The sequence below is a fragment of the Strongylocentrotus purpuratus genome, unplaced genomic scaffold, assembly GCF_000002235.5.
Source record: "Strongylocentrotus purpuratus isolate Spur 01 unplaced genomic scaffold, Spur_5.0 spur5_scaffold_19, whole genome shotgun sequence".
In the NCBI taxonomy this organism is placed as follows: domain Eukaryota; kingdom Metazoa; phylum Echinodermata; class Echinoidea; order Camarodonta; family Strongylocentrotidae; genus Strongylocentrotus; species Strongylocentrotus purpuratus.
In genome coordinates, this window is record NW_022145604.1 from 3,958,453 (window position 1) to 3,973,989 (window position 15,537).

Sequence of the window (15,537 nt, forward strand, 5' to 3'; positions counted from 1 at the left end):
AGAGGAACAGAGGGAGAGAGGGAGAGAGAGAGAGAGAGAGAGAGAGAGAAACAGAGCAAAGGAAGGTGGGTGGGAGAGAGAAAGAGAGAGAGAGAGAGATAATCTGCAGATGTTGTCCTAAATTTTTCCAGTGGTTGTCCAGCTAACATACGCGAGTCTATGTAAACCGCTCGATAATTCGCAGTCGTTGTCTCGGACAACCACTGCAAGCTGCAGTGGTTGTCCCGATCGCGTCCCGACCACGTAATTCACGATCGCACACTTCGCCCTCCATAACACTGTAAATTTCTTTCAACATTTGTACATTGAAGATACCACTATTATGTTACAACAACAACAACAAATAATCTGTGATTTCGAATTTCGGGAATCCAAGTTGTACGGTAAATGTCTAATTATCGGAAAATATTGATACCTATTACATTTATCTTGTGACTACTCGCTATTTTAGGATTTTGAAAATACGTGAAAATAATTTAATACGAGATAACGCCGCTTGAGATGAGCAGAATGATGCTAATTGCTAACGAAGCTTCGAAGTTTGCCAAAGTGAAAGTAAGACTCGCTTGCCGGGAAGTCTGGCGGCTCTCGCGAGGAGCTAACTCCAGGTAGCTGCGCCCCCCAAGGCGTGGCGGCAGAGCTTCCTGGAGTTGGCAAGTTGCCTACTGCACTGCCTACCGAGCTGAGCTGAGCTGAGCTGAGTGAGTACACAGCTACATTCAGATTCAGATCAATTTTAGGTTATCTAAAGTATAGGATTGCCCAATTTTATTGGTCCATTTGGAAATTAATTCGTTGGCATTACATAAACTAAAGTACATGAACAATACACAATAGAAAAAATGGCTGGGGTGATTCACTAACACTTTTTTTATAACGATTAGTCTAACAGCTAAAAATTTATCCCATTTTTTTTACGTTAAATATTTTTTTTATACGAGTTTTCTTTGGGGCAAAATTAGTTTATATAATTTCAAATCTTTATTATGTTCATCAGAATTTGTTTAATTATATTTTGGGGAGATATCTCGGCAAAATTATTTATTTGGGTTTTTATAACTCCCCTTTTTCCATTATTGTTTAATATTTTAATGTACTTATACTTGTGTATATTTTTGTGAAAGATTTTGCATGTTATTATATGAATGTGTTTTTTGTAATGTGATTTTTATGGAAATGAATAAACTTAATTGAATTGAATTGACTTCATTGAATTGAAAATTGCTCTAGATCTAGATGATAGATCTAGCGAGTCGAAGTCTAATTCTAAACTCACTTTGCTGTTACATTTGATTTAATTTAGCCTTAGGAATTAGGCACAATATCACTCCTAAAAGCAATATCGCTTTTAGGAACTGATTCACTTCACTATAGCATTTGGGATTAATGCTAGAGTAGGGTAACTTTGACTTGGATTCTGAAACGAAATCCTGGATTTAGCTTGTGCTACCATCATAATTAATTAGGTCAGTCAGAAACCCCATGTCTTTTACAAGCCGATCGCCTGCCTGATTATCAAGATATTTATGATTGGAAATTGAAATTGAAATACATAGGTTTTTGTTTATGACGTTATGGCGATGCAGCGCTATTCACGTTGGCACAAAATACACTCGGCTACGCCTCAATAATTTTATTGCACCATAGTGAATACCCTCATGCGCTGCAACGACCATAACACATTCACACCTGTGTATTATTCACAATGAGTAGTCTAGATCTATTTCTGATTATTATTATTATTATTATTATTATTATTACTATTATCATTTTTATTATTATCATTATTATGGTTATTATCATTATTGTTATTATCATCATCGTCGTCGTGGTTGTCATCATTATTATTATTAATATCATTATTATTAGGTCCTTTTCTTGTGATTTTGTTTCTTATTACCTATACTCCTTTTTATTTTTCAAATTATATATAGTATAGGGCCTACACACCCTATGCAGTCAACACATATTAACAAGGCAAATAAAGCATGTGTTAGGGCAAATATTATATTTCCCCTTAATGTTTAATGTTAGGGCAATATTATAGTTCCCCTTAATGTAAAATTTTTGGGCAAATATTAAATTTCCTCTTAATGTATAATGTTTTGGCAAATATTATATTTCCCCTTAACGTATAATATTAGGGCATTCATTATATTTCCCCTTAATGTATAATGTTAGTGCAAGTATTTTATTTTCCCTTTAATGTATAATGTTAGGGCAAGTATTATATTTCCCCTTAATGTATAATTTTAGGGCAAATACTAAATTTCTCCTAAATGTATAATGTAAGAGCAAATATTATATTTCCCCGGCCTTTATGTACATGTATAATGTTTTGGCAAATATTATATTTCCCCTTAATGTATAATCAATGTTAGGGCAATTATTATATTTCCCCTTAATGTATAATCAATGTTAGGGCAAATATTATATTTCCCCTTAATGTATAATCAATGTTAGGGCAAATATTATATTTCCCCTTAATGTATAATCAATGTTAGGGCAAATATTATATTTCCCCTTAGTGTATAATCAATGTTAGGGCAAATACTAAATTGCCCCTTAATGTATAATGTTAGGGCAAATATTATATTTCCCCTTAACGTATAATATTAGGGCAAACATTTTATTTCCCCTTAATGTGTAATGTTTGTACAAGTACTTTATTTCCCCTTCAAGGGGCTACCGGTATGCGTCTTTCCCAAGGCCCACTCGGGAAAAATCGGGTATAATATGACTACGGACGACGCGACTGCAGAAGGACTACGTATTCACATGCATGCAACATACGCGAAACTGAAGCATGAGGAGAACTTTGTTTTTATTTGTTTCGCGACCCTGACCCAGTTAATCAAGTCCATTCGTTTACGTACAGTTGTCCAAAAGAAGACGTAGATGGCGTCAACCAGCATTTCCCATGCTACAGCCCCTTTAATGTATAATATTAGAGCAAATATTATATTTCTCCGTAAAGATACTATGTCCCTTTTGCAGCCTACATCGAATTCTGTAGAATTTTTTGCAGGAATTATGAATATATCATGTACATGTCCTATCTGTGAAATTTAAATGTTAGCAGTGTCCTAGTATTTAAATCATGCAAGGAAACCCAGTTACTTCTCCAACATTTTCTCCATTTTTACCATGATTTGTGATGTGCGTTTCAATTTTCCAATTTCAGGCGTGACATGTGAAGCTACAACAATTGCTAGCCCAACAGCTCTCATATTGACATCTACTGTAAAGTTAATCCAGGTACATATTTGTTGAATTATCTGACACAGTTGTACTTATTGATCCAATCATGGGACAGTACAGGGAAAATTCTACTTATTTATTTAATGCATTCATCCTTTAGGCTTTACAGTACTGATGTTTCTGGCTATCAGAAGTAGTCTTGTACATACATGTACATGTACATGTACATAACATTTTATTTGCTATGAATCTAGGTTTTTTGTTATGCCCTGTCAGTGTTGCAATACCTAATTTTTCAGTAGGTATTTCACAGCCTCAATGATTCTTTTCTGTTTTTATTATGTTCAGGAGAATGCATAAGATAAACAAATATTAACACTCTAATGATAAAAAATGGGTTCTGAAATAATCCTGGTTCATGAACTTCTAAATGATTGCAGTTGTTTATGCATACAAACACATATGTGTGTATACTGCCTTGAGCCATCTAGTATGTTGAGTATTTATTTGAACCCCCAAAAGGTATCATTTCTAACGTGTCACTTCCATACTTCTGTACAGGATGTCATTGTCTAGTGACAATGACATAGTGCTTGTTCAGTGGGACAGAGATGGTCAGGAAAATACAGTTCTCAAGAATGAATTGTGCTACACTGCAAGACTGAAATTGGGGTCTAGAGCGGTGATGAATTAGACAGTTTGGAACTGATGGACCCTGGCCTGGAACAGTGACAGTCATTGCTGATTTTGACACAGAATCTAAAGCTGGGTCTGAAAATGACGATGTTCCACTTGCTTCTCTCAGAGAAATAGAGAGTAAGTGCACTAATTATTTCATCCTGTAATATATCATAACAATATAATTTAGGTTAATGTTTATACATGTAGATATTGATTATAATAGAAAATATTTTGATGTGCATAAACACCAGTCCTCTTGAAATTTGGATTTTTATGATAAATAATAGTAAAGAATATATGTCTTGGTGACTTGTAAATACAATCATCATACAATATATAGTTATAAAAAAGAGTATTAATAAGATCATAATGTAACATATTTAGATATTAACAAAGTTACCAACACGTTACAAAATATTATCCTATATTTTTAAAGAGTCTGTCTGCACTCAAATTCCTGCAAGTGTTCCCTCCAGCAACCAGGCCTCTGTAAGTGAACCCTTTCGCACCCAGGCCCCTGTGAGTGCGACCCTCCAATACCCAGGCCCATGTGAGTGGACCCTTCTGCATCCAGTCCTTTGTGAGTGGGAATAGAAAGTAATTGTAATGTTAGTTCTTCTTGTAAGATATCACAACAAAATAATTTAGGCAATGTGTATGTACATACATGTAGATTTTAATAAACATAAGGTGATCTGTAAGGCGCTTTGGATCAATTCAAGTGGCTGTAATCACGCGTGCATCCTGCAATGCAGCCTAGTTTGTGTGAAAGCTGTGATTGTCCTAATCCCCTTATTCATGCGATGCTTGGGGGCTCTGTGCTTTTAACTCTTACACCATGCAGGTGCCACAGAACTGGGGGACTGGGGGGACAGCACCCACTTTTTTGTCTTGCCTGCATAGCGAAAAGCGAGACATAGCCGCCGCTTTTCCGGCGGCGAAGGCGTCAACATCAATAACACGACCTCAGGTTAAGTTTTTGAAATTTTAGTATAATTTTGAAAGTAAAGTTCTTATTCCATGAAACTTACACTAAAGGATTATCATGCATCCCCGATCATGTGAGTAGAATTTCAGGTCACTAAGTTAAGGTCAAAGGTCATTTCAGGTCAACAAACTTGGACTATGTTGTGGCATCAACATCTAAACTTAACAAAAAGTTACAGTTTTGAATTTTATCTTAATTTTGAAAGTATACATTCCTATTCCATGAAACTTCCATGAAACATAGGGGTTATCAAGTATCATCAATCATGTGATTAGTCTTTTAGGTGACAAAGTAAACGTCAAATGTAATTTAAGGTCTGCAAACTTTTTCTTTGTTGTGGTATCAACATCGAGATTTTGAATTTTTAGCATAATTTCAAAAGCATTTGTTCAAATTCCATGAAACTTGTACAGAAGGGTTATCAAGTATTACAGATCATATGACTCAAATTCCAGGTCACAAAGTTAAGGTCAAAAGTCATTTAGGTGAGTAGACTTGGTTATGTTTTCACAACTTAATATGAGAATCAATAAATCATTATGTTTTCATAACTAAATATGATGATTGATAAAGCAATTTTTATTATTTGTTGATATTCCATTAAAGTAATCACTCTTGGTACAAATTATAGTAAATAATTCTTCTGATGATTCTTAGCCAATATTCACTTCAAAATGCTGATTATATTCAGAGGATTTCAAATGTATATATATATATATATATATATATATATATACCAGTATATCGTTAGTGGGGTGACAAAACCTTGTACATGTATCTCAATTTTGTGAGATTTTGATTTTTTTTGCATAAGTTTGTACCTAATGGCCTACGACACCACCTGATAAATCCATGGAATGCCTCTTTCTTGTTTTTTTTCTCACAAATTCCACACAAACACCCTTAAATTAAACCTCGTAACTTTAACCCCCTTTGAAGCTGCACTGACAAAACCTTGTATCATAAGATACGTAATTCCTTTTCCTCGTAACTCACACACGGCCTAACAGTACCGAAGTTAGTGTATTCAAATCCTCGTAACTTATTCAACCAAATCCTCGTAACTCATTCAGAGTTGAAAGTAAGAACTTGTATCTCAATTTGAATACAAACTCAAAACTTGTATCTCAATGTAGATAAACGCAAAAATCTCGTAACTCACTTTCAAATATAAAAACAATTATTTTACTGTATTTCAACAATGACATTAAAAATTATAATATAAATATTCCAGTTTTAAAAAGAAAGGACAGTGTCACAGCACTAAATTTATTGAGACAGGAAAGTTTTTTCGCTCTCCTGAAAATTCATGATTTTTGAGATACTGGGTTTTGTCACCCCACCGACGATATATATATATATATATATATATTTATATATATTTTTTTTTTTTGGGGGGGGGGCTGTTAATGGGCCACCCTGCCTATAAATAATGTCCCAACCTCAATTTTTCATCATATCGAATTGCGTAATGCAGGCGAGAGCGTTAGTAGACACGTATCATAAAATCTCAAAAAAACAGGTTTATAAATTGTTAATGCTCAGGCGCTCCCCCCTTTTAAAAACACTCCACAGCCCCTGCTATGTAAAGTCAGAATTCAGATTCCCTTCCCCCAAAGGGAGAACTTATCAAGAAAATTTATATATCAAACATTTATACAAGTCGTACATTCATGCCCTTTCTTCCTTTAATATGTTTCGCTTTGTTGTAGCTTTATTTGTCACATTTTTTTCTTCCAAACTTATTATTTTGTGGGGTTATGTTCACAATTATTTGATTTTCGGAACACTCATGAAAAGATTATCATTTATAAATGAATGGCGCAAAATGTGAACTCTTTGAATGACAGTGCCGTAAAAACCAAACAACAACAAAAACAGCAGCCTTCTTTTTTTTGTCTTATTCTCAAGCAAGGTTTTTATTTCTATAATTTCTATACATATTTACATTTATTACTCAATGATTGAGTGAAGCTTAACATGGCTAAAAAATTAAAGTATGTACAACAATTCTTCCAGCTTAGTATTTGAATAGTTGAAGAAAGGGAAAAATAGAAGTTTAGGATGTTAGGCTTTTTCATTTGATCTGCAAAACATGTAAAATAACAATGACAGATTTAGTACATGGTTCATGTTACACAAGATACAATACAAAATATATGACTATGCCAAGTAACTGTATCTATAAACATTTATTTATTAAAAGACATTTTGCTTTTGTACTATAAACTGTCAATCTTGACCTCATCCTTTACCTATCGAAAATTCAGAGTAAACAATGGCTACGAACCTTTTGCATTTCCTAATATGCACTACTTGATAAACTCATATTTTCAGAGTTTCTCAAACTGACTTGGCTTTCCTTTAAAGGGCCACTCTAACCAAAATGGGCTAAAAAAAATTTAAAAGAGATGTAGAATAATTTTTGGCGGAGATTCCGAACATGACAATGATTTTTCTTAGATATCGTCAACAATTCTGGAATCTAGCTTTAATAATGATGACTCAGAATGCGCAGGAAAAAAGCCCAGTTTCGGTGATGATGCATTTGACGTCACTGCAGGCGCCTCTCCGGTGAAAAGGAGGGTGATTTAGGCATTAAAATGTCTTTAAAAAGGCAAACTATGATATTAATTAATTTTTTTTAAAGATATTTATCAAAAAAATAATATGCACTTGATAATCCCAGTACGTTTCTGGCAATTTTGTCATTCCTAATTATGAAATTATCAAATCGGACATGCCCGCAATGACGTCAAATGTGTCATCAAGCCACGTGACCATGTTACCTTTTTTTGAGGGGCGTAGCCCAGCAAGCATGAGAACTGTGAAAAATGGATGGCTATTTGCATTTTTGGGTCAATTTAGAGATTTTCTGAAAAATCAGAGGCTGGAATAGTAATAAGTAGAGGTGAATTCATGTTTTGTAAGGCTAGGTTAGTTGGGTTAGAGTGGCCCTTTAAACAGATTACTGCCAATTTGCATAAACCAAAATAACTGTAAATATCTCTATCTTGCATCCATACACAAGCTTGTTTATGCACATCTGTCTGCAAAGCATAAATTTGTGCTAAACCTCAATATTGGATTGTCACTTTAAATGTATTGTATGACCTTCCACTGGCTTTGACAGGCGCTTAATTTGCATATCTCTGCTCGCCTATAAAAAACTGTCTTATAAAATGTCTTCATTTAATACAACACTGTTTAATGAATTTAACTTAAATATCTGACTTGCTCTAAAACTTTGCAATCAAGAATTGTTTAAACCACAGGATTTTTTCCAGTAATAATCTATAGATTACACTTGATACAAAATAAACTAACTGGCATAACCTGTAATTTGCACCTGTAATTTGCACCTGTAATCTACACTTGAAATGTACATGTACACCTGTACTACAGTAAGCCTTTTGAGTTCTGAATAAACACTTTCTTTCAATTCTTACTCAAAATACCATACCAGAGGTGCAAAGCTTTACCTTTCACCAAGTCAATAAACAGTGTCTTGTAATCTAAATCAAATTTTACAGACCAACTTTAGTCACCCAAACAAGCTGCATAAAATTCAAGATTGTATGCACAATAATAAACATTCCTTTATTTTCAGGACGTCTATAAATATACACTTTTTACTTTATAAATGACATAAAACTATATTTCCCTTTTACTGTAATTCTGTTTTGTCAATTATTATTTAACTGGAAAAACACATGAATAAAAGTATGTCTCATGGGCGCGGCCAATTTGGAATCAATGCCACGCATGCATTATGCTAATGAGTTCAGTACAGTTATGTAGAGTTTGACTTGAATCCATCTTATTTTCTGTTTTATGAGTTCATATTCCAGTTTATAATGGTGGGACAAAACTTTGTTGAGAATACTGGTACAGCAACTGATGGTAAACTGATGAACTAGTCAGACTTGACTAGAATTCTGGCAGCTTACTGCTATGGCTGAAGAATATGGCAACAGTGACAAACTTGACCTATGGGAGCTTTAAAGTCCAAAAAAAAGAGAGAAAATTTAAAACAAGCAAAAACTTTTCGCTCCGCAAAACAGTATTTTTTTCTTTGCTATTAAACACATTCTGATTCATACCTTTCAAAAAATCTTAGCTGCTTGAAAGCTGACCAAACCCTCTTTTCACTTTGGTCACACCCCCCCCCCCCACCCTTAACCCAAGGCTGTTACGTAACTCGGACATTCAACATTGTCTTTGCCCAACCCTGCCAACCTATATGGGCACATTAAACAGTCGTGTATTGAATGGATGTCACAAACAATACACGGGTCAACGCTTACCCTTTGTTTCTCGACCCCCCCCCCCCCTCTATTAAACTCGCCTTTCATGCTATGGCTACGTCACGTTCACATATTATGCGCCATATATATGTTAGTGATTGTGATAGATTTTGAGCAAATGAATTGAAATTAGATAACAAAAAAGTATTAAACAGGGAATCAAGAACAACAAAATCATATTGCTAGTTAAAGATAAATGCAAGCAAAGGAAGATGGATATATTATATTTGGAGTTCAGAAATAAACAATATGAAATGAAACAATAGGAGTGATCGAGAGGGAGGAAAAGAGAGGATGGCATCTCGGACATTCAATGCTGCCTTTGCCCAACCCCTCCGGCCTATATGGGCGCATTAAACAGTCGTGTATTGAATAGATGTCACAAACAATACACGGGTCAACGCTTACCCTTTGTTTCTCGACCCCCTCCCCTCCCCCTTCTCTATTAAACTCGCCTTTCATGCTATGGCTAATGAAATGATGATATGATTATGATATGAAATTAGATAACAAAAAGTATTAGACATGGATTCAAGAACAACAAAATCATATTGCTTGTTAAAGTTGACATAAATGCAAGCGAATTAAGGAAGATGGATATTATATTTAGAGTTCAGAAATAACAATATAAAATGAAACAGTAAGAGTGATCGAGAGGAAGGAAAAGAGAGAGGAAGGAACTGAATTAAGGCAAAATAATAGAATAGGATCATGGGAGGGAATTCAATAAAACAATCAACTATAAGTTAAATGAAAATGTGAGGAACAAACAAAGATCAAAAGTCTATCAAAGTTTTGATATATAAAATGAAAAGAATCTAACACATTTACACTGGTATAAAACAAATTTAAAAAACAACAATAACACAAAAAAACAAAAGGGCAAAATAAACCTCTCAAACGTTGTGAGATTTTATGAATTATATCTTTTGTAATACTTTTCTAAGCTTGATAAAGAATGGTTTTTTTTCTTATAAACTGAAGACGATTCATTGGATTCAAAAATTTTGAATCACTTTGGTTTGATAAAGAACGTAATTAAATGTTGGGATCCGAATGTGAGTGGATCACCAGGTGGAATATAGGTGCAACAGAACAATTTTCCTGAAAACAATCGTTTGAAAACTTGAAGCCTGGCGCAAATACAAGAACATAATATTAGCTAATTGCAACATACATGTGCACCCCCCCCCCTCCTCTCTATTAAAATCGCCTTTCACGCTATGGCTATATATGTTGGGTTCACATATTATGCGCCATACATGTATATACAGTATGTTAGTGATTGTGATAGATTTTGAGCAAAATAATCAAAATTACATAACAAAAAAGCATTAAACAGGGAAACAAAAAAAATTGAAAACACATTGTACATCAAGAACATAATTACATGTAGGATACACAGTATAGTACATATTGAACTTTAACCACAAAATTAGAAAGAGAAGTATAGACAAGAGTAAAAAATGAACAAGTTTGCAGCACAGAAATAGATAATGAACATGAAATGGGAAACTGCAAAAGAACCAAATAGAGGTTCTGTCAAGGCAGTCCCCAGCCTAAGATTATATGATAATTTGTTAGGTTTATGTTTGAAGACCATTAATGAGATACAGTCATCATTCAATTGATAGATAGTGAGAAGATTAAGTTTTGTAAATAGTGGTTGTGAAGGGGCAGTATAGTTTCAAGTTTCAAATTTGTATTGTTCCACATTTTACAAAAAATATAGACATACATATAAAATAAAAAATTATACATACAATTGTACTACATGTATAAATGTGCATGTCTCAATGATTCTCAATTCATATAAAAGATTAAGTAGAATGTGAGGAACCTATTAAAAATCAGTGCTTGTATATTATAGGTTCCTGGAAAAATAAGTAATGTAGATGTAAACGCCGTAGCAGTAGCAAAAGACAAATTTAGAGGGGAATATTTAAAATACAATTTGTATACAGAATAATAATGCATTAGCATCGAAACCCAGAGTCACCCGTTTAAATGCGTTGTCAAAATGCGTAGTGAGACATTGAACATATTCTTACAATTTCATTTTTGCAATTTCAATAATCCAAGTAGCCTACTGGGATATGTATTGGCTCATACAACATTGCAATACATTAAATTACTATAGGTAAAATCATTGAATTGTTTTGATAGCATTTTTGATAGTGGTGGTTATTTACCTGACAGCAATGAAAATGAAAGCAATAAATGCTTGTTAGTAAGCCGGGTCACTGGATTACGAGACCACTGCTCTACCGACTGAGCTATCGCGCCTTATGTACAGTAAGATTAAAATATATTCTGGCAAAAAAATGGCGCAGTTTGCTGATGACACCAACATTCCTTGATATTTGTTTAGATATAGTAAATATATGTTCAATCCATTATAAATGTTGATCGATAATAACTCCTTAAGATATTTGTAAATTGGACACGTTTTATGATTACATTATTCAAACTAATATTAAGATTGGTTAATAAATTTTCTCTAATTGTATTGTGTCTATGATGGAAGTATATAAAGCTAGATTTGGAAGTATTAAGAGATAACTTATTGCAATCAAACCACTGTGAAACATGGCATAACTCCTCATTAAGAAATTGACATAAACCATTAAAATTTTCATGACTATAATATAAAGGATACAGGGAGGAAGGAGCTGAATTAAGACAAAAATAATAGAAAAGGATCATGGGAGGGACTATATAGCCTTCCCGCGTGCGAACTTAGGTTAGTCCGCCGTGGCGGATCGTGCATGGTATTTGATCCAAGGCACCTAAATAAGACAAGTCTTCTCTCAATTTGCAATTTATGTGGGAATAACAGTAATGAAGGTCGAAGTGCAACACATTTAGATAATAAACAATGTGACCCCACCTTCCAAAATATTGTCCTTTTTTTATTTTACAGGAGGGTACCCTTCTGCACTCAGCCCCCTGCAAGTGGACCCTCCAGCAACCAGCCCCCTGCGAGTGGACCTTTCTGCACCCAGACCCCTCCGAGTGGACTCTCCAGCAACCAGCCCCCTGCGAGTGGACCCTTCTGCACCAAATCACTTGTATCAAATTTTTAGGTCGTGATATCTCCGGAATCCTTTCACGATCAATTTTCTAGTTGAAGCAATTTTTAGTAAAAAACTTTGCTGTCCATTTGGTAATAATTGAAATAAACACATTTGTGTAGAATATGAGAAATCATTGATCGATATCACATTTTCTAATATATTTTCAAAATCTCTGCGAACTTTGGTCACCCCATCATACATATGTTACCATCAATTTTGCTTTTCAAAAGTTTGTTTCAAAGAGAAGTCCTGTCAACAAGATTGAATGCCTTTCTATAATTAATAAAAGCACAGAAGAACTTTTCTTTATTGGAAAGATCTAAATCAATTAATGTATGAAGTACAAAAATGTGATGAAGCGTTGGATGACCGTTATGAAAACCAGGTTGTTCATCCCCAATCAAGTTATTGTATTTGAGAAATGTAGTAAGACGCTCATTCAGAACTGCAGTAAACAACTTGCCAAACCAACTGAGTAAGGTTATACCTCTGTAATTATTAGGATAGGGCTCCCCTTTTTTATGTCTCTGTTACGAAGTAGCCGGAGGCATTATGTTTTCGGGTTGTCCGTCCGTACGTACGTACGTCCCGTTCTCGTGATCGCATTATCTCAAGAACCAATTGATGGATTACCGCCAAACTTTAGTCATGTATGTAACTTGCAGAGCCAATGAATTGATTAGATTTGGGGGTCACGAGGTCAAAGGTCACAGGGCTCATTATGTATGCAAAAATTGAATAATATTTCAAACTAATAAAAAATAATGCTCCAAACATTCAAAGTATAACTTTAATATGAAGAGGCTATTTCACTGAAATCTTCGGCGACACTCTTGCGATCATAAAAAGCCTAAAATAAATCAATAATTTGAACTGAAATGTATTGAATTGAAATAAAAATAGAAATTAAATGGCAAGTTGCTATATAAGCCAAATTGTATTTTTTAAACATGTTTATCATTTCAAGTCAGCTCGAGTGAAAGTTGGGCATAGAAGAAACTCTGGTGGAAGTGGTAAAGAGAAGTTGATTGAGATGGAATGATCATGTGTTGAGAATGATGAGTCTCTTAAAAGAGCATGAGATCTGGAAGTGGGGTGCATTAACTGCATTACCAAAGATATCATGGAAACATGAAAAAGAAAGAGAATATCAAGGGTGATGTGAATGAAAATGATGCATGTGACAGCAGAAAGGGAGGGAGGGAATGTCTGACAGAAGAGTGACACTTTGTAAGAGAGAAAAATGCGGTCTTGAAGGAAACCTAATGATTATTAACGTACAAGATTCACCAGTAAAGTGTGGGAAAGAGGTTTAAAGCAATTACATGTAGAGTCAACATTGCATAAGTTAAATCTAATGAGATTTATGAAATAGTTTCAACTTAGACAAATTTTGACTTACATGGGCAAAATACAATAGACAATAAGTAGTGAGTATTGAGATTACCTTCGACTAATACAACATTTTGATTTAATCGAGTTCCACTTTTTTTTCTTCTTTTATTTATCCTCTTTCGAGGGACTTTATTTGTTCATATCATAAAATAACAGCTATTTACAACAGTGTTTAAATACAAAATTCATGCAATTGTAACATATTATACATAGTACAGGACATGAAACTAATGTGACATAATCACTAACTAAAATAATGAAAACATTTTTGTAACTTTTGTAACTTCGTTTGTATCGAATTTCTTTTGATTACATTTCATATTAAAATAGGTGCGAATTTCCACCTTTAATTCTTTTATCAAATATACAGCATGTTTCCTGTGCTTTTCACTCCCAAAACATTCTCTAATATAGTTTCTATAGATTATAAACTGAGCGAAGTTTAAAATAAGATTGACAAGATTAATTTCTCTTCTCTCTATTTCATGACCTATTAAAAGAATTTCTTCGTTCAAAAAGATTTTAAAATTAAACAAAGTATCAATTAATTTGGAAACAATCTTCCAAAAAAGTGAAACCTTCTTGCAAGCCAGGAGAAGGTGGTTAGTTGTGTCTGGAATCTTACATATATCACATAGATTATTATTTTTAATCTTCCATTAACATAAATTGTCTTTACTGGGCAATATTCTATGAGTTCTACGAGTTCCACTTATGCAAGGTTGACTGTACGATAAAGTACAATCCTCAGCAAAACTTGATAATTTTTTTCTTTTCTTCAAACAATGGCATACTATGCAAAGTTGTTAATACCAAGATGTGCATGGCGATAACACAATTTCATTCACCTATTCATTTGCAATAATATTGACAGAATGAAAAATCTTTGCATATTTTTAAAAATTCAATATTTCATTCAGTTGAATGAAAAGTAAGGTTTGTACACATTTTAAAGATACTGTGTCCGTTTTGCAGGAATTATGAATACATGTCATGTATGTGAAATCTAAATCTGTGAAATTTAAAAGTTAGCAGTGTCCTAATATTCAAATTATGCAAGGAAACCCGTTTACTTTCTAGACTAGACTGTCGGACACGATTGAGTGACTAACTGGCTTTTTTTCTTCTTTGGTAAAAACATACATACATTGAGCTGTAAAGGGTACATGAGCATTTGCTACATCAATAACCCACTTCTTGTAATGGCCAAAATTAAACTGATTGAATCTTTGCGCAGCATAAAACGTATGACCATTCGGTAAAATGGTCTGAAAATCAGACTATTACCAATACTTACTGGCTCTATAGCTCTTATGTCGATTTGACAACTAATATTCGTTATTTTCCCACTTAAAGACATTTACAAGCCCTGGCCCCCCCTTTCTCCCCTTCTAAGTTGAACTTATCTCTAAGTTGGACTTAACAATTATGGAAAGCCGTTAGCATCTATGAAAATATTTTGTAAAAGTGAATTTTAAAGGCATTAAATGTTGATTCAAATCATTCATATTTTCTATTATCAAGGAAATTTCATGTTCTTGATGTGGAATTTATAAAGAGTCTAAAAAACTTGAATTTTCGCTTTTGAATATATTTTATTTTAAGACTACAAATGGCTCTCCATAATTTTTAACTTCGACTTAGGATCTTTGTGAAACATCCCCCAGGTCCACCTTCCCTTGCCAAAAGCATGGCAGGTCACACAACATGTAATACAAATAAAGCAGTGATGCATTACAATTACAAATATGTATTAATCATGCATAATTACATTTATATAATAATCATGCATTGTTACAATCATATATTAATCATTGATCAATTATTGTTACAATTATATATCAATCATGTATAGTAACAATTATATATTAATCATGCATACATTGAG

The 15,537-nt window shown here is 33.7% G+C and overlaps 1 long non-coding RNA gene across 1 annotated transcript; it reads left to right on the forward strand.

The window, feature by feature from the left end:
- The first annotated feature begins 88 nt into the window (after positions 1–88).
- Positions 89–12,880, forward strand: LOC105446815. Its single transcript, XR_004064899.1, has 5 exons — positions 89–701; positions 3,185–3,258; positions 3,763–4,017; positions 4,319–4,462; positions 12,101–12,880. It is a non-coding gene; the product is annotated as an uncharacterized LOC105446815 (long non-coding RNA).
- The last annotated feature ends 2,657 nt before the right edge of the window (positions 12,881–15,537 follow it).